The following is a 15,258-nucleotide window of genomic DNA, read 5'->3' as shown; positions in this document are numbered from 1 at the left end:
AAAGAGATCCTTGAATTACAGGAAGTCTAAATTCCCTTCAGATGTAAGGGAATGCTATCAGCAGAAGCAAAGTGGCTTTGCCAGGGGATTGTGTGAATGATGAGCAGGGCACAGACCTTTGGTTTTAGACACCCTCTCGTGGCACGGTAGTGTGGGATCTGATCCCTAGAGCCAGGGGGATGTTTGATGCTGCTAGAGACATTGGTGCTTGTTGGACCGGGTTGGGGAGGGTTGGGCGCTACTGGCACAGAGTGGCAGAGGCTAAGGATGCCACTAAGAACACACAGGGCAGCCCCTGCAACAGAGAATGATCCAGCCTAGCAGTGCCGAGGGGGAGCCGTGCTTCGGGTTAGCCCCCCACCTTCACCTGGGAACTTGCCAATAGGCCCCTGGCTCAGGGTGACACTGGCTTCATGTGTATCTCCTGCAGACACTAAGAAAGGTCACTGTCCCTGGGCCGCCAGAGAGACTGAGAAGCTGTGTTTGTGTTTAAGCCAAAAACTTCAGGATACTTACCTGTTCAGGATTTACTCAGGCAAATTTGTCTAGACCGCCACTCACACTGCGGTATTCTAACTAAATCAGGTGGAGGTAGGCAAGGTTGATTCCAGACAAAATTCTGATGTAGTCAAATTTATGCCATTCCCTTCAATCTCAGTGAACCGCCTATCATTTTACTACTTCTGCCCATAAGGAATTCATAGTCCAGGGGAGGACGTACCCTTTTACAGACACTTTCACTTTTTGCTCTGGAAATGTTTTTGTGAATTCCTCCTGGGTGCCAGGAAGCCCTCTTTGGTCCCTTTCTCTCTCTCTCTCTTTTTTTGAAATGGAGTCTCGCTCCACTGCCCAGGCTGGAATGCAGTGGCATAATCTCAGCTCACTGCAACCTCTGCCTCCCAGGTTCACGTGATTCTCCTGTCTCAGCCTCCCAAGCAGTGGTGACTACTGGCACATGCCACCACACCCAGCTAATTTTTGTATTTTTAGCAGACATGGAGTTTTACCATGTTAGCCAAGCTGATCTCAAACTCCTGACCTCAGGTGATCCGCCCACCTCAGCCTCCCAAAGTGCTGGGATTACAGGTATGAGCCACTGGGCCCAGCCTTTTTTTTTTGAGACGGAGTTTTGCTCTTGTTGCCCAGGCTGGAGTGCAATGGCGCGATCTTGGCTCACCACAACCTCCGCCTCCTGCGTTCAAGTGATTCTCCTGCCTCAGCCTCCCAAGTAGGTGAAGTTACAGGCACCTACCACCATGCCAGCTAATTTTTATAATTTTAGTAGAGACAGGGTTTCACCGTGTTGGTCAGGCTGGTCTCAAACTCCTGACCTCAGGTGATTTTGCCCGCCTCAGCCTCCCAAAGTGCTGGGATTACAGGTGTGAGCCACTGGGCTCAGCTGGTCCCTTTCTTTTTAATTCCCTAGTTGTTCTTATGGTTCCTGTTGCAGTCTGTGGCTTCGTTATATTTTTTGGTGTTATCCATTGAAGCTTCCTGTGCCATATGCATATCCTGTCCTTAACTGCTTCGCAAGCCCTTTAGAAGTTTCTGTGGCCCCGCAGTGCCTCCCATAGCACTGAGTCTGCAGCAGAAATTCCTTAAAAACTTGTTAAAGAAGCAATTATTAGCTCATGACAATAAACTAACGCCTGTTCATGAGGTGCCTTGGAAGTTCCTCATCAAGTTTATTCCTAGTGATCCCTTTCCTCGACCTACCCCGCTTCTGACAGTAGGAGTTTCAATCTGGGCAGGAGGAGCTGGGATTGTGGAAAGGGGAAGATGGCATAGGCCACCCAAGGTTGGAGGGCTCCTTCCCTTCCTTCAGGCCAGGATGGGAGGTTGACACAGGAGCAGTTTTTAGACTTCTCCCACAGGCCCCCCATGGGAAGAGGCTGGGTCTTTGCTCTTTCTGCATCCCCTCCACACTATTTGAAATAGAAGCCAAAAGTGTCTGTGGCCAGGGAGAAGTGACAGAAGAACCAGTTGATGGGAAATGGATTTGTGGAGTCTTCCTCCTTTCTGTGTCTCTCCACCCATTTTTATCTTGGTTACTAGTGTCTGCTTGGGCTAAGACTCAGGACTGACATAACATGTGATGAGGTCATAACGTGTGATGCTCCTGTATTTGTGATCCGTTGCTGTCAGATCCTCTTAATTCTGCAGAATATGTACAATTTTCAGGACTGCTGCCCACTTTCCAAGTCTGTGAACACAGAATGGGAAGCACTTTCATAAACTACCTGGGTAGTGCATTAGGTCTATGCTGGTCAAGATATGGACATTAAAATGACGATTTTCAGTTACAGTTCTATAAAACTGCTTATGTTAGGTGGTCAGTCACTCTTGGATGCTGGCTCATCAAAGCATAATTGAGGAGGTAGCAATTAATGTCAGGTTCCTGCCTTCACATCTTCATGAAGGCACATCTGCTAATTAAGAAACTTCCAATTCTAAGCCCTGATGGAACCAGTCCTTGAGATGACCCCAGAGACCTGGAGCCTGATCCCTGTTTGCCACTGACTGGGAGTAAATCACTTTACCTCTCCAGTGCCTTTTCTCTGAAATGTGAGTGATTGCACCTGTGCTACCTGCCCCCTGGTTTGCTGTGAGAAGAAGCTGGGTACATGGCAGGGCTCCCTTGCCTGCTTTTTTTTTTTTTTTTTTGGAGACAGGGTCTCACTCTGTCATCAGGCTGGAGTGCAGTGGCAAGATCATAGCTCATGGCAGCCTTGACCTCATGGGCTCAAGTGATCCTCCCACCTCAGTCTCCCTAGTAGCTGGGATTACAGGCACATGCCACCACACCGGGCTAATTTTTGTATCCTTTGTTGAGATGGGGTTTTGCCATGATTCCCAAGTTGGTGGAGAACTCCTGAGCTCAAGCAATCCACCCACTTCGGTCTCCCAAAGTTCTGGGATTACAGCCTTCTCCTTTAAAAAAGACCTATTAGAACCACCTGGCTCTTTCCAACTTGTAAACAGAGGGCCTCACGTGCCTGTGTTCTGCACGCTCAACACAGAGCCATGGAGAAAAGCACCAAGGGAGGCCCTGCAGGAAGAGGAGGAAGGCCCGGGCCAGGCTGCAACCGTCACTCCCTCCAGCTCAGCTGCCTTCCACGTGGAGGCTGTCCTCCTAGTCATGGTTTCCCCAGGCTTCCCAGGATAGCAGGACACAGCTACTGATTATTAATAGCCAAATGTCCCATGTTCTCAAGGTGACAGAGAAAGGTGTGGAAATGCCCATCCTGGCCCTCTTCTACCCCTCTGCCCCAGCACCTTCCCAGTCTGGCGCTTCCATTCCTTGGCCGGCAGCCGGGCCAGCTCAACGGGCCTCCCAGGCTCCCCCTGAGGCTGGGTCTTCTTCCCAGCACTGGGCTCTCCCACGGCATTGCCCGCCAGTCTGGCTGGAATCCTGCGTTTTGCTGAGGAGCAAGGAACTAAGGATTGGTAGGAAATAATATGCAATTCCTGGGGATTATGGTAATGTGTATGTATCCTCAATTTCATCATAAGTATAGACAGTTAAATGCTAGATTATAGGCATCAGAAATTGTTGATTGTTACTAAAAGCCGAGAAGGCAGTACAATGTTATCCAACAGTACATATTCATTAAGGAAAAAAAAGGAAGTGCTTTTGAACATCCCCAATGCATATAATTTACTCTGATGAATACCCACAGAGTATGTGTTTCATGTCAAATGCAAGTTGATTTTCCCTCTGGCTCTTTCCCATGAAGTTGCCACTAGACCAAAACTGCTTAATCTCAACACTACTGGAGTTTCAGAAAGTCCTTACTAAATTATAGTACCAGAAGAATTCCCTCTCACCCTGTCCCTTGCCTCATTCTGTCAGCTCAAGGTGTGGGTACTTTTGGCTCTGTTAGCACCTCCACCTTTTATTCAGTCTTTCTGAGGGTCCCACACACGGGACATCCTCACAGAGTTATCTCTTTGTCCTATTACCTCCTCAACAACTTTCTTCTGTGAGTCCTTTGTCTGACCTTCAGAGAACTCATTCTCAGATCTGCATTATGGAAAAGCAGGGAAAAATAACCAGCAATGAACCTAGGCATCTTTGCTTAAGTGCTTTCACATACACATTTTGGGTACCCTCAAACCCTGTTCTTCAACATTTCCCATTGTCTGGGATCACTCTGGTTTGCATCTTAAACATGAATCATCTTTTACCTGGAGATTCTAAGTCTCATCAATGATGCCTACTCTGAAAGAGTACAGAATTTCTCCTTTTAGGAAAAGCAAATAATGTTCAAGATGTTTAATTGAATTATTAAAATGCAATGAGATGGCATGGATGCTGGCAAATTATCTGATTATCTAATTGGGTAGGTCCCAGCTCTATCAAAGCCCCATCTCTGCTACCACACAAGTTCTGGACCTTCCTTCTTTCAGCTTTCCCTCTTGCAGCTTCCCCTGTCTATTTTGCAACTTTTTCTCTCTCTCATTGGATCATACACATAAACAAACCTGCTGTAGTATAATTGTCTTTAAAAATAGCAAAACTGAGCCAGGTGTGGTGGCTTGTGCCTGTAATCTCAGCTACTCAGAAGGTTGAGAAAAGACTGTTTGAAGCCAGGAGTTCAAGACTATCCTGGGCAACACAGTGAGACCCCATCTTAAAAAAAAAAAAAAAAGCAAAACTGTTTCTGGAATACATGTTCCCCTCCAGCTATTGTCTCCTATTTCTTCTTGATAGTTTGTCTTCATTCTCTGTCTCAGATTTCTCCCTTCTCATTCACCCCTTAAACCATACCAATTGGGAGTTGGAAAATGTAGTCTCTAACTGGTGTGCCCAGTTAAAATGCAAGGTGGGGGGATTCTATTACTAGAAGGACAAAGAGAAGAGCAGAACACACTCTAGGAGACAGTCAACTGTCTGCCGTATTGCCCAGCTCCACAGCACTCTAAGACCTTGGAATGCTTTAACTGAGCTGCAGTAAACTATACGGACATAGAACAAGGACATATATGTGTATATATGGATCGAGAGAGAGAGAGAAGGAGGGCAGAGTATCTTATTTTTGTCCTTGTTCTTGAATGATAGGTTGTCTAGGTTGACAGTTATTTTTTCATGCTTGAAAAATATTGTACCTCTGTCTTATGACTGTCAATGAGAGAGCTCTGCTGACAGTCTGATTTTTATGCCCTTACAGATAAACTGTCTTTCCTCCCTGGCTACTCCTAAGACCTTCTCTTTGTTTTGGTGATCTAGTTTCACAATGATGTGACCTGGGCTTCATTTTTTGCTATTTCGCTTGAGATTCACTTCTTTCGTAAATCTGGGGATTTGTATCTTTCGTCAGCTCTGGAGAATTTCCTGCCATTGAATGTTGGATAATTCTTCCTTATGGAATTCCTAGTCACTGTGCTTCCAGTCTTCTCATTCCATCCATCAGCATATTTGCTTTTCTTTTTCATATTTTTCCTTTATTTTGTCTCTGTGTTGAGTTTTGGGTAAGATCTTTGTGTATTTTGCTGTTCATAATTCTTCCCATCTCTTCTGTTTTCAACAAAATATTCTGTTAAAGCATAGTAAAGTCTTACTTTAAAATTTACACACACACATATGCATACGCACACACCTGCAGACTTCAACATGAAACATTTGTGCACATCAAGTTTCAGATGTTTTTTTATTCGGTTAAGGGGAAGATATCTTCTCCTAAGTAGAAAATTATGTGGAAGGCTTCTGAAGACCTTAGTTCTAAGCCCCTTTAAATCAAACAAATTTTTAAAGAGTAAAAAAAACTTTTGTTTTAGAAGTCCATGGGAACTCTAGGGCTAGGGTCATCCTTTCTGTCCTACTTGACACAGGGTGAATGTTCCTTCTGACCTGCACACAACCAGTGCTGCTGCAGGACCCCAGCTCCAAGGGTCACAGATCCAGCTGGGTGCTTCTTAGCCTAAACATTCTCAAGGCAATAACCTGAATTTTCCAGGCCCAGGAAATTATCGCCTAATTCTTTCAGTTGTTTTTTTTAACCTATCGATTGAGTTTTAATTTCCACCATTTATTTTATTTTGTTATTTTTAGAAGTACTGTGTTTCTTTTTTCAAGTCTGTCTGATCTTTTTGATACTGTCTTTTTTTTTTTTTTTTTTTTTTTGAGACAGCGTCTTGCTTGTGGCCCAGGCTGGAGTGCAGTGGTGCGATCTCAGCTCACTGCAATCTCTGCCTCCTGGGCTCGAGCAATTCTTGTGCTTCAGCCTGCTGAGTAGCTGGGACTACAGGTGTGTGCCACCATGCATGGCTAACTCTCTTATTTTTTGTATATGTGTTTGAATCCCTTTTATTTCTTTAAATCGTGTAAACAGGGTCATTATATATTCTATATGGGATAAGTCCTCTATCTGGTGCTCCTGGGGACCTGGCTTCTTGGTGGCGGTCATTTCTGTTGCCTTTTGCTCATGGTACCTTGTTCACTTGTGTTTGTGACTGGGGCTGTGAGCTCACGGCCTTTGGGCTTTTTTTTTTTTTTTTGAGATGGAGTTTCGCTCTTGTAACCCAGGCTGGAGTGCAATGGTGCGATCTCGGCTCACTGCAACCTCCGCCTCCTGGGTTCAGGCAATTCTCCTGCCTCAGCCTCCTGAGTAGCTGGGATTACAGGCACGCGCCACCATGCCCAGCTGATTTTTTGTATTTTTAGTAGAGACGGTGTTTCACCATGTTGACCAGGATGGTCTCGATCTCTTGACCTCGTGATCCACCTGCCTCGGCCTCCCAAAGTGCTGGGATTACAGTCTTGAGCCACCGTGCCTGGCCGGCCTTTGGGCTTTATGTGTGGAATTTCGAGAAGCTTTGGTTGAGTGTGCAAACCTCCAAAAAGGATTTACTTTTACCTTCTGCTAGCTGCCCTCAACCCAAGACCCCTCTAGAGTCGTTCTTAGCTCTGGGGTTTCTGGACAGCCCAGGTGATTTAAATTCATTGTCAGAAGGATATGGTTATTCAAATTTTGGGGGCCCTTTCCCCCCTGCACCTAGAGCCAAGGCCACAGCAGATACATTTCTTTGTCATGATCATTTCAGGGTGTGGAGATTTTCAGGCTCACCTTTTTGGTGAGGGTGGCAAATATATGTGATGCATCTCACGCTTCCCAAAATGTATGGACCCAAGGCCTTGTCTCCTTACCTCATGAGGCCATTTAAACTCAGGGCTTTGAAAACTGAGAATGGTAAACTCCTTCATAGGGTCTACGGACAGAGGCTGACAGACCTCCTTACCACCGTAGTTTCCTGGTCTCTTCATTTCCAACTCCTGAGAATTGCCCCTGCCATCTTGAAAGTGAAGTCAATTAAAAAAAAAAAAGCTTAAAAAATTATTGTATTCAGGCCAGGTGAGGTGGCTCATGCCTGTAATGCCAGCGATTTGGGAGGCTGAGGTGGGTAGATCACTTGAGGTCAGGAGTTCGAGACTGACCTGGCCAACATGGTGAAACTCCGTCTCTACTAAAAATACAAAAATTAACCAGGTGTGGTGGCGGGCTCCTGTAGTCCCAGCTACTCAGGAGGCTGAGGAAGGAGAATTGCTGAAACCCAGGAGGTGGACGTTTCAGTGAGTAGAGATCATACACTCCAGCCTGGGTGACAGAATGAGACTCCATCTCAGATATATAAAAAAAATAGTATTTTTGTATTCAATATTTTTAGATGTTTTATTTGGCATTGCTTTAGCAGGATATCTACTCCACCTTATTAGTGGAAAAGGTAGTTTTCTCCCATATTAAAAAATCACTTACCCTTAGGAAAAAACATTTCACAAAAAAAGAAATATTATCATAACCAGAAAAAAAAGTTGGCTGGAAGTCACTAAACCCAGATCTATAAATGTTGCTTACATCTTGGATTGCTCTAGAAACCCAGACGTGGCAACAGGGAGGCCTGAATTAGGCTGCATTCTATTTAGGCAACTTTATCTTATATAATTTCACATATGTATCTTTATCTTTGCTTCCCTAATGTGAATTGTATGCTAGCATTGATGTAATTATATGAGCCAAATGGAAGACTAGTTAAGAAATATACAGGATCAGGCTGGGCAAGGTGGCTTATGCCTGTAATTCCAACGTTTTTGGAGGCCATGGCTGGTGGATCGCTTGAATCTTGAAATTCGAGACCAATCTGGGCAGCACAGCAAGACCCCGTCTCTACAAAAGTACAAAAATTAGCTAGTGCTGGACATGGTGGCTCATGCTTATAATCTCAGCACTTTGGAAGGCCAAGGCAGGCAGATCACTTGAGATCAGCTTGGCCAACATGGTGAAACCCCATCGCTATTAAAAATACAAAAATTAGTCGGGAGTGATGGTGGGCACCTGTGATCCCAGCTACTGGGAAGCTGAGGCATGAGGATCACTTGAACCCGGGAGGTGGAGGTTGCAGTGAGCCGAAATCACACCATTGCCCTCCAGACTGGGCAACAGAGCAAGAGTCTGTCTGAAAAAAAAAAATTAGCTGGGTCTGGTGGCACATGCCTGTAGCCACAGCTACTCAGGAGGCTGAGGCAGGAGGACCCATTGAACCCAGGAGATTGATGCTGCAATGAATCAAAATTACACCACTGCACTTCAGCCTGGTCAACAGAACAAGGCTCGTGAAAAAAGAAAAAGAAATACACAGGATGAAAGAAAGAAATGTTATTACTAAGTAAGAGTGAGTTGTGCTGGGTGGTTTGGAGATCCCTGGTGTGTTTGATTCACAATGATGTAAAAGATGGACATCTGGATGGTGGGTGTGCTCCACAGGTCAGGCCCATTCTGTGCCAAATGTCATGATTTCCTAGAGGAATGGTTTCCATGGACTTGCTGGTGGGTGAATGTCCCACCACAGTAAGCACCCTGTGACCCTGTGGTTGCCTAGGCATGGAGAGCCACCTTGATAAGCACACCCCTCAGTTTCCATAGCACGCATTTACCTAAATAGCTAGTTTTCAAAACCCGGACCATTGATCTTGCAAAACAGAAACTCTTCAAGCATAGAAATAGCAGTGGAGTTCCCAAGCACAGCACTAAGCTTTCTGATTAAAAGCTACTTTATCTTGGCTGCTGAGAACATTTGCTTAAGTGCAGTGGCGGGGCCTTGGGGTAACATTGTAGTTTGTTGGATCGGCGCCCTTCAATCTTAGGTGGCTCGAGGTGTGTGTGTGTGTGTGTATGTGTGTGTGTGTGTGACCATTTTCATGCCACCCTTCCTGTCAGCTTTGGCAAAAATCTTATGCTATGTCATAGCATAAGATTATGCTTTGATGTCACACATCTTGGGTTAAAAATCCCAGTTCTGACACCACCTATATGAACTTCAAACATTACTTAACCCCTCTGAACTCAGTGGGCTCAAATAAAAACCATGGATAATAATTGTGCATGCCTCCTGTAAGGACAAGACAACATATGTAACACATTTCTTTGCATGTGTCAAGCACTCAGGAAATTTAAGCTCCTGGCTTGATGGGTGGATGTACTAGGAAGGGCAGAACAACTGTGGAAAAAGTAAGCAAAAGAAAATGCCCTAGGCTTTGGTTTCACTTGGCCTAGTACTGTTTTGTTTTGCTTTTTCTTCCTCCTAATTAATTCCTTGTACAAAGCACAGGATGTACAGCTGTCCTGTATCCTGCTTATATCCTGGTTCTGCCATTTGCTAGTGACCTTAGGAAAGCAGATGGCTTGGATGGGTATATGGTAACACATCTCTTGGCTTCACACATGAAAGTTTGTACTTCACTCAGATAAAGTTGGTTGTGGGTGTGAGGAAGCTGTCTTATTTCCAATGGCTAAGCAACACGCACTGTTCACCTCATGCAACTCCCACCTCCAGGTCCCCAGATTGCCCTGACAGAGAGGCGCCCACACCTCCCTGCACCATGTCCATATGTCACTTTTTATTTTTAAATGTTTACTATTATTATTAGAGACAGGGTCTCACTCTATCACATAGGCTTGCGTGCAGTGGCTCACTGCAACCTTGACTGCCCAGACTCAAGCGGACCTTCCATGTCAGCCTCCCAAGTAGTTGGGACCACAGGCACTTAACATCACACCCAGCTAATTAAATTTTTTTTTGTAGAGATGGGGTCTCACTATGTTTCCCAGGCCAATCTCGAATTCCTGGCCTCAAGCAATCCTCCCTCCTTAGCCTCCCAAAGTGCTGGGATTACAGGTATGCTTTGCCACATCCAGCTCATCACTTTATCTTGTAGCCTATTGGCCAGAACTGATCATACAGTGCCCCTTCTCTCAGGGCTGGGATGGAGGCATGGGGGCATTGTAACAGGTGAGCATTATGGCCTCTGCCACAGAAAATCTCTTAGCCTCTTTGTGCCTCATTTCTCTTATCTACAGAATGGAAACAATACCTTTCAGGGTTGCTACAAGGATTGATGGCACATATAGAGAGGATTAATATATTTGTCACGATCCCGGCAAGAAACAGATGGCACACTGACAAGAATTTATTGTTCTTAGAAGATAATAATTGATGGGACTAGGTACAGAGGTATGGGCAGAGTTAAGGGACATTGCTGGGTGGTGTCCAAGGTTAGACTGAAGCCCAGCTGGAAACCAGAGGGGAGGGAAGATGTATTTTGTAGAGCTCAGGCCCCCAGGCACAGAGCAGATCCTAGTGGAGTTGGGGAATAACCAGCATGGTACATGATACCGACGAGCACGGTACACGATACTGATCAGCACCGTCCATGATACCAACCAGCAAAGTAGCTGATACTGACCAGCGTGGTACATGACATTGACCAGCAAGGTCCATGATACTGACCAGCAGGGTCTATGATATATATTGACCAGAACAGTACAGGATACTGACTAGCATGGTACACAATTCTGACCAGTGCGGTACATGATACTGGACATGCTCATCTTGTCATTAAATCTGAAAAGCTCAGCCTATGTCACCATTTGTTAAGCATGTAGTGTTGGAGACTTGCTCCATCCCACATTGGTCTGGCTTCATTCTTCACCGAAGCAGCTAGCAGAAAGGGTTGTGACTGCAGACCTCAGGTTGTAGCATAAATCCAGGTGGCCATGTCTGTGACAAGTGTCCCAGGTATTACACATGTGTCCAGTGATGACACTTGGGCCCCTTGTTCTTTGTATCTACAGAGCTATTGCATCTCCACCTTAACATGTTTGGCTCCCTGACACTTGCCTGAGAAAGATGAGGCTTGATTAGGAGCTCTAGGAGCTCAAGCCCATGACCACCGTCTCCAGCTTCTCTCGCTGTGCTATCGTAACAGTCCGGTCTTGACTCCATGCACACTCCATTCTAACAGCATTTCGCTCATTTTAAAGAACATTTAATTCTTTCCTCTTTCACAGAGAAAATAGTCCAAACTCCTTAGTCTGTTTTCCATAGCTACTGCTCCTTCTCACCTCCCCAACACTCTCTACCCAAAACATATTCAAGCCACATCTAGGTATTCACAACTTCCTGCTTCTTCCCTCCTTGAATCTGCAGGTGGAAAACAGCTGCTGCCACTGGGGGTCACTTGCTGAAGTCCTTTCCTTCAGAGCCATGTCAATGCCAACCTGTGTCAAACTCCCTTTCTCAATTCTCCCAGGAGGAAAAGAGAATCCCTTTTTATCCTTTATGTTCTAATAGGATAGTTGCCTGCCTTATGCTCATAATTTATTTATGCGTTTGTGCCTTACAGATCACAAGCATCATTCAAACAGTCTTCATTTCTGAATCTTTCTCGTGGTGCTTAGTGTGGTGTTTTGCAGGCAGTAGATTCTTGATAAGTATTTGTGCAATTGGAGTAAGTCCATTGTGGATTTTTTTCAAATATCACTCCTGTTAGAGTTGGGAAAAGAGAAAGCTCCATTGCTCAGTCTTTAATTTAGATAAACTTCGATTTTAAATTTCAGAACTTCAAACTTCTCCTGTAGAGGGATGTGGAACCATAAAGAGGCATAGCGTGAGAGACAGGGTAGGTTTATGAGGCAGGTAGGTTTCCTTGCTGTCCTTGTATAAATCCTTAGAAGAATGTGAAGAGAGCTGTGCTGGGTTTACTGTGCGTTAGAGGTCAGGTGCTGGGAGGTGGCTCCCGCCTTTTGCTTTGTACAACAAAGACAACAGAATCTGATTCTTGCTGATGGCTTTGTGACCTTTGGTGTCAAACTCAGTGTGAGGCATGGAGACTGAAGGTCTGGCTCTCCCTAAGGTGCCTGTCAAGAGGAACTGGTGGAGATTCTCACCAGGAAGTTTACATACACAGAACTCCCAGCAGGAGAGGGTGAGCTGCCAGGATCTCTGCTTACCTCCCATGAGCCTTCCAGCCAACAATTTATTTGCAAAAATATCTTTGTCTTTATTACTGAGTTGCTCAGGAGGCTTTGCTCTCTCCAATGCAATGTGGAAAATATGGGCCGCCCCCTTCGCTGAGATGAGCTTCAAAGCCTCAGCCCCCCCATGGCTCTGCTCTCTCCCAGGCTCTGGGAAATCGCTGGTTATTTCCTGTTCCCCTGACCTGCTCCCTGCTGCTTCCCCAGAACACGAGGAGACTTCTCCTCCCTGTCTCTCCCTTCTTTAAGCAGCAGCTTAGAAATAATATCCTGTGTTTGCGAAGCATGCACCAGCAAGACTCCCAACGCCTCTGCAAACATCAGCTCATCATGACTGCACTCGGGTTTTTCTCACCATGTCATGGCGAGGAGGAGGCAGAAAGGCTACGGTGTCTGGTGGGATGGGAGAATTGCATTTGGAATACAAAATAGGAGTTAAAAATGGAAAAGGTCAGAAAGCCCAAGCTCTTGGTTTCAGAATACAGTTCATTCTGGAATTTTTTCTTATTTTAGATTCTGATACTTGGGCCACTGTCTTGGTGACATTTCAGCAGTGCAACTTCTTTATAGCACTCTGGGGAGGGCAGGCTTACTGTGTTTTGTTATTTTGCTGATACAGACTAAGCATCCCTAATCTGAAAATCCAGGATCCAAAACTTTTTGGGCACCAACATGATGCCACAAGTAGAAAATTCTACACCTGAGCCCATGTGAAGGGTCACAGTCAAAACTCAATTGTACAACACACAGTTTATTTACCATCCCCATCTGAGAGGGAAAAGACCCTTCAGACTCTCCTAGCCCCCTTCTGCTGCAATATATGTTTAGTGTACATACCCAGATCCCTGCCCCCCCAGCCATGCCCACAAAGGCTGAGAAAATGGCATATGTGCAGGCCAAATGCAGGTTCCACAAGGTACCCCACATGGGGCCAAGACCTGCATGCATCACTCACTGTGTTTTTTTGCTTATTCTCTGGTCTGTGGTGCAGAGATATTGTTGAAAATGTTAAAAGGGCCTGCAGATACCTCTGTGCGTAATAGTGATAAGGGAAAGCACTTATGTTTACCTGCAGCACAAGAAGTCAAGCTGTTAGAGAAACTGGAAGTGGTTGTGAAGTGCCTCACGGAAGAGATGGTGTCAGAATGGATGCCATAGACGACCTGAGGAAACAGAAGGATAAACTGGAAGTTCTATGCTGAAAGTGATGAAAAGACACTAATGATAAATAGAAAAACAGCGCATAAGGCTAAAATGAAGATCTCAATCGTTATTGAAAGCATGAATCCAGGCCGGGCGCAGTGACTCACACCTGTAATCCCAGCACTTTGGGAGCCTGAGGTGGGCAGATCATGGGGTCAGGAATTCGAGACCAGCCTGGTCAACATATTGAAACCCCATCTCTACTGAAAATACAAAAATTAGCTGGGCATGGTGGAGCACACCTGTAGTCCCGGCTACTCAGAAGGCTGAGGCACGAGACTCCCTTGAACCTGGGAGGTGGAGGTTGCAGTGAGCCGAGATCACACCTGCACTCCAGCTTGGGCCACAGAGACTCTATCTGAAAAAAAAAAAAAAAAAAGAAAGAGTGGATCCATCAGTGTGGCAATGAACTCCTGTTACTTAATGGTATGCTGATTTTGAAATAAGCAAAGATCTATCACTTTGGACTGGCAATTGAAGGGAACCGTGAATGTCCAACAGGCTGGTTGCAGAAATTAAAGACACAGCATTAAAGTTGTTGAAGACGTGTGGTGACAAAGCATCTGATGATCACAAAACACCAGAGAAATTCATTGATAAGTTTTCCAGGGTCGATGCTGATGAAGTCTGATGCCAGAACAAGTCTATAATGCTGATGAAATCTCACTGTTTTAGCATAATTACCCCAGAAAGAGACTGACAGCAGCTGATGAGGAGGCCCCCAAGTATTAAGGATGCTAAGGACAGAGCAACTGTGCAGGGCTGTGCATGCATTAGGGTCAGCTTGCTGTGATGGGTAAAAGCTTGGGTCCTCACTATTTTCAAGGAGTGAATTTCTTACCAGTCCATTGCTATGCTGACAAAAAGGCATGGGTCCCAGGGACATCTTTTCTAATTTGTTTCACAAGCAGTTTTGTTCCAGTGGCTCATGCTTACCGCAGGGAAGCTAGACTGGACGACAACTGTAAGACTTTGTGATTTCTTGACAACTATTCTGTTCATTTCGCAGCTGAAATTCTCATTAAAAATGTTTATGCTGTGTACTTTTCCCAAAATGTGACTTAATTCAACCACATGACCAGAGTGTCCTTAGATCAATCAGGAATAAATATAAAAACACTTTCTTGCCAGGCGTTGGTGGCTCACACCTATAATCCGAGTACTTTGGGAGGTGGAGGTGGGCAGACTCAGCATTTTGGGAGGCTGAGATTGGGAGTTCGAGACCAGCCTGACCAACATGGAGAAACCTCATCTTTGCTAAAAGTACAAAAAATTAGCTGGGTGTGGTGGTGCAGGCCTATAATCCCACTTACTTGGTAGGCTGAGGCAGAAGAATCGCTTCAATCTGGGAGGCGGAGGTTATGGTGAGCTGAAATTACGCCATTGCACTCCAGCCTAGGCAAAAAGAGCAAAACTCCATCTCAAAAAGAAAAACCACCAACAACAATACTTTCCTGAACAGCGTGCTGGCAGCAGTGAATAGAGATGTGGGTACGGAAAGTCTTCAAAAGGAGTTTAGCGTGGGGATGCTGTATAAGCTGCTTCTAATGCCTGGAACCCAGCGACTATAGACACAGTGGTGCACACAAACCTCTGGCTTGAGACTATGTTCAGTGATGATGATGAACAAGGTGGTGACTTTGAAGGATTCTGTATGTCAAGTGAGAAAAAATGATGTCTAATCTCCTTACATATGAAAAATGTATATATCCTCAGAGTCCTTCCATAAGCTGGAAGAAGTGAATAT

General features: G+C 45.3%; 1 long non-coding RNA gene across 1 annotated transcript; it reads right to left on the bottom strand.

The window, feature by feature from the left end:
- Window positions 1-2,067: 2,067 nt before the first annotated feature.
- On the bottom strand, window positions 2,068-14,908 carry LOC128929447 (uncharacterized). The gene is made up of 3 exons (XR_008475976.2): window positions 14,825-14,908; window positions 13,378-13,471; window positions 2,068-2,203 (listed from the first exon to the last, which is right to left on the bottom strand). It is a non-coding gene; the product is annotated as an uncharacterized LOC128929447 (long non-coding RNA).
- Window positions 14,909-15,258: the final 350 nt, after the last annotated feature.

The sequence above is a fragment of the Callithrix jacchus genome, chromosome 13 (genome assembly GCF_049354715.1).
Source record: "Callithrix jacchus isolate 240 chromosome 13, calJac240_pri, whole genome shotgun sequence".
In the NCBI taxonomy this organism is placed as follows: Eukaryota; Metazoa; Chordata; class Mammalia; order Primates; family Cebidae; genus Callithrix; species Callithrix jacchus.
Note: the sequence above shows the minus strand (reverse complement) of the source record. Positions and strands in the feature narration are given on the sequence as shown.